A 4,879-nucleotide genomic window follows, 5' to 3' on the forward strand; every position below is an offset into this window, starting at 1 on the left:
AAAAACATGCGCTCTTTTTAATAAAGAGAATAACATCGTAGCATGTGATTCATACCACATGTGCTATGGCGACAAGAAGGGTAGTAGGAGAATGGATCTCTGCTTCTCTACTATGTGAGACCCTTAAGATTATAAATTAATCTCAATCTTACCCTAAGTGACTATTTAGCTGTCTACTTGAAGTTTTGATCAGTGTCTGCTACTTTAGCATGTATCCTATTGACTATGGATGATTCGGTCTATGGAACATAACTAGGAAAACGACTGATTAGAATAAATAGATTCTAGCTAAAAAGGAAGATTAAGATTGATTTACATATGTGACATCTATTCACTGGTACCAGTTATATTTTTAGTTCAGTACATAAGATGTAATTGTGAATAATTTGTTTGATTGAAGATGTTGAATATGCTCTTGACATATGGTCAATATGAGGGATTAGAGATGTTCATAATGATGTAAATAATTTAATCTGGGGTAAAAGCCAGCCATTTATGTCTTTGATTCATTCTATGGGCATTTATGTCTCTGATTCGTTCTATGGAGCAGCTAAGTAAGGTGTGACAATCTTCTTAGCAGTTGAATACTCAGTGTGCTTGCTGTCGCACGAACCATTTTCCCTAATGTATGGAATGGATGTTCTTATTTGGTTTTTATGACTAATTAATTTTGCTCTGGTCTTCGTGACTAGATCCTCATAAAGTCTACGTGACTTATTTGGTCTTTGTAACTAATTTTGCTCTGGTCTTCATGACATGATCACCTTGTAGTCTATGTGACTGACATGGTCTATGTGACCATATGGATTGACTTGGACGAGTGGGAGATGTTGGGCGTTACTGGAGATGAAGGGGCATAGTTTCCCCTTCGTTACTCTCTTTGCTGCAAACGCCAAGGAGACGAAGGGGCGTCGTTTCCCCTTTGTCTTCCTCAACCTTCTTATAAAGGTGTGTCCAAGCCTTTGAGAAGTGTGTCGATCGTCGATTGGAGAGAGCGCAGCAGAAGGTGATCAAAGAGGGGTTGTGAGGAGATTTGGTCGAGCAGTAGAGAACGTTCAGAGGCCGGGATTTGGTTCGTGAAAGAGTTCGAGGAGGTTCCGTGAGGTGATCTTCTCGGCGACAGCAGCAGCAACGTCTCCGGCGGTTCTTCGACGATTTCTTCGAGAGGTCACTGTGAGTGGTTACCGTATTGTTTTATTACTGTTTCATGCTCTCAAAAGACCAACAAGAATACCAGTGAAATTTGGGAGACCTGAATTACCCTAGGCACTAGGCACGAACATCGCCTAATTTAAGAAATTAGATTAAATAGCATATGAGTAGGATCGACAAAAACCCTATATGGCTTCTTCCAATTCTCTATAAAAAGAAATATGACCAAGAGTAGTTCGAATGTATATAGAATGGATTTCTTTTGTTATACTTCCTACTATTAGATAATGCTCATAAATCTCATGCTAAGTACCTAAAGATTCATATATATTGAACTTCGATGGAAACTTCTCTTGAACCAATGGCATGTTCATCTCGTCTCCATCGGAGCCACAAAGGATTATCTAAACTGATTCTTTTCTATCGATAAGCTCCAAGTGCATTATAGGAACTAGAAAAATAGGGTTCTTTTCCCTCATATACCTATAGTTATTATTATGATTATCAACTATTTTTTTTTAGTTTCCACTATTATATGAATTATACCTATTTCCAAATACCTCGACGATTTCCGATTGTTAATAAATAGAGTCCAATAAGCTTGTCTTGAGTTGGTACAGAAATAGGATCCTCGATAGCTAGAGACAAGAGATTCATATGAGAAAACATAAGTAAACAAGCCTCCTCTTGAGCTTCCAAAGATAAAGATACATGAACAGTCATTTGATCCTCGTCAAAGTCTGCATTGAAACCCTTACAAACTAATGGGTGTAAACAAATAGCCCTCCCTTCCACTAAAATAGGTTGGAATGTTTGTATGCCTAATTTGTACAGGGTGGGTGCTCTATTTAATAATACAGGATGCCCCTGCATAACTTCTTGAAGTATTTCCCATACAATGGATTCTTTTTTCCGAATTTTACTTTTGGCAATTCCTATGTTAGACGCAACATGTTGTCTGATTAGACCACGAATTACAAATGTTTGTAAAAGCTCTATTGCTCTTTCTCGAGGTAATCTACACTGATGTAATGAAAGCGAAAGACCCACGACAATAACGGAACATCCCAAATAATTAACACGTTTACCAAGCAGAGTTTCACAAAATCTTCCTTCTTCACCTTCAATTATATATAAAAATGACTTGTAAACTTTATTGTGACCATCCCTCATTGGTTGTCCACGAATCTCATTATCAAGAAGTGTATCCACGACCTCTTGTACCAATTTTTCCTGACACATTAGTAATTCACTTGGTGTAGATCTACTTGTTGCTAATAAATCAGTAAGAGTACTATTCCGATAAATAACTCGTCCCCATATAGAAAAATTGGGATATCGATTTTTTACTTTAGGCATTGTATGGAAGGGAAGAGGGATGCCTTTGTTTCACGCTGCAATTCAAAATGCATTATGTGATAATTCATATTTTATGAATATGTTATATTCAATTTAGTTAAATCAATAATTAACTTAAAAATGAATATAACATAGTAGAAGCATATTCTGAATGTGAATGATTAACCAAAAAATAAAAAGAACAAAAAGTTATTCTGAATTCTTAGAATATATATATATATATAGAATTCAGAATAATTTTTTGTTCTTTTAAAGATTTTTTTGTTTTATGTAGGATTTTTATGTGGGACCACATTGTTCACAAAATTTTGGGTCTTCTAATTTCCACAAGCACAAATTTCACTTTTTATGGGTCCAGAGATTCTTTCACAAAACAATCCATCTTTTTCGGTTTATTGGTCTTATAATGAAACGTATAGGGCTTTGTCACCTTTCCAACTATCTCTCCATTAGGTAAGATTTTATTGGCCCAAGCCTTTATTTGTTGAGGAGAAACTAGGTCAATTCAAAGTTGTTGATGTTTATACCGGTCAATCATAGAATAAAAATTCTGATTCATTCAGATCAAGCTTCCTTCCTATTAATCTAGAAGTTCTTCTCAGATACAAGGAAATGATTCAGTTCTATAACTAAAGATCGTAGTTCTCGAACAAGCAATCGAAAAGATTCTGGAGCATCTTCTGAGTTAGATACTCTTTCTCCAAGGATTGTAGCACCAAGTATTTCTTGACGAGCTCTAATATGAACAGATTTATAAGTAAGCATCTCTTGTAAAATATGAGCAACACCAAATCCCTCTAAAGCCCAAACTTCCATTTCTCCTAATCATTGCCCCCTTGCTTTGCCCTTCCTCTAAGCGGTTGTTGTGTAACAAGTGCGTAATGTCCACTAGAGCGTCGATGGATTTTATCATCAACTTAATGAATTAATTTTGAAATATAGGACCTTCCTATTAAGATTGTCGGTGCAGCGGGGCCGGCAAGAGGGGGGTGAATTGCCTGCAAAACAAAAGTATACCCACCTCGATTCTTGCAACTCAAACAGTGCAATAGTAATAAAGTAGCTTAACAGAAATAAAGAAAAAGAACTCAGCAATTTACTTGGTTACAACCAAGAAGGTTGTTAATCCAAGGCAGTAGGAAAAGCACAGTAAGATCTCCTTCTCTGAAGGCTTTTACACTTTAGAAGCTTAGAACTATTGCTAGAAATGACTACAGAGTTGATTACTTGAATGAATAAATATTTCCTAGCTCCAGGGGCCTTTATATAGCTCTTGGAAAGTTTATCCCGAGGGTTCAAGGCGCCACCAACAAGGTCTAAGGCGCTTCTAACCAAGTCAACGGATAAAACTTTATCCGCGCTCAAACGGTCACTTTTGACCAGATGAAGGCGCCTTCATCTAGTCTTGAAGGCGCCTTCAAGGTGAAGGCGTCTTTAAGCTATGATGAAGGCGCCTTGAGCAGTGTTTCCAGCACACTTGCTTCTTTGCTTCAACTTCCGAAGTTCCATTCTTTTGGGTGATTCCGGCCAACAGGAATAGGGCTCACCCGAACCTAATTTTCGGCCTTCTCCTCGAGCAGGCTTCCGTCCCGGCTTTACGTCCCTCGAACGTCACGCACGTTCTTCTCGCCCACCGGTGTACTCTTCCGCAGCTCTCTCATCCTTTGGACGCACCGAGCCCGTCGACTCCCTTCCCGTGTCGTCCTTCTCGCTAGCTGCGTCTTCCGCTCGACTTCCTATGCTCCTAAGCTCCTGCACACTTAGACACAGGATCAAAAAACAAATAGGACCTAACTAACTTGGTTGATCACATCAAAACAACCACGGGGTCCAACAATCTCCCCCTTTTTTATGTGCATCAACCCAAGTTCAAGTTAGGGTAAAAACAACCAAATAGTAATTTTAAGAAAATTACTAAACTAACATTTTAAGCACATAAGTTGCAATAATAGAATTTGCATAAGTTTTTTAAAAAAAAATAATTTTCCTAACTCCCCCTAAGCTTGTTGCCTAACTCTCCCCCTTTGATCACAGCAAAAATGGGAAAAAATTTCTAAGGCATGTAAAACAACTTTCTGAGAATTTTGAAAGAATTTTCTATGTCAAAACTTAGGCAAGAAAAGGAGATTTCTAATTTAGTTCAAATTTCAGAGGAAATTTTTAACTTAGGCGAAAAAAATAGTATGGAGAATTTTCTTAAAAAATTTCTGCAAGAAATATTTTTGTTGAATTAAAAAGATGTTAAAGAAAAACTTTCCAAAGCATTATTTAATTTCAATTTTAATGTTTTACCAAAAAGTTAATTAAATATTTTATTTCAATATTTTGGTTTCCAGGTCGTGGCGAGACACTAGGCCTTCTTGGTTAT

The 4,879-nt window shown here is 37.2% G+C and overlaps 1 pseudogene; it reads right to left on the reverse strand.

Moving 5' to 3' along the window:
• Positions 1-1,304: 1,304 nt before the first annotated feature.
• Positions 1,305-2,511, reverse strand: LOC121994974 (annotated as a pseudogene).
• Positions 2,512-4,879: the final 2,368 nt, after the last annotated feature.

Source organism: Zingiber officinale, chromosome 6A (assembly GCF_018446385.1).
Source record: "Zingiber officinale cultivar Zhangliang chromosome 6A, Zo_v1.1, whole genome shotgun sequence".
NCBI lineage: Eukaryota > Viridiplantae > Streptophyta > Magnoliopsida > Zingiberales > Zingiberaceae > Zingiber > Zingiber officinale.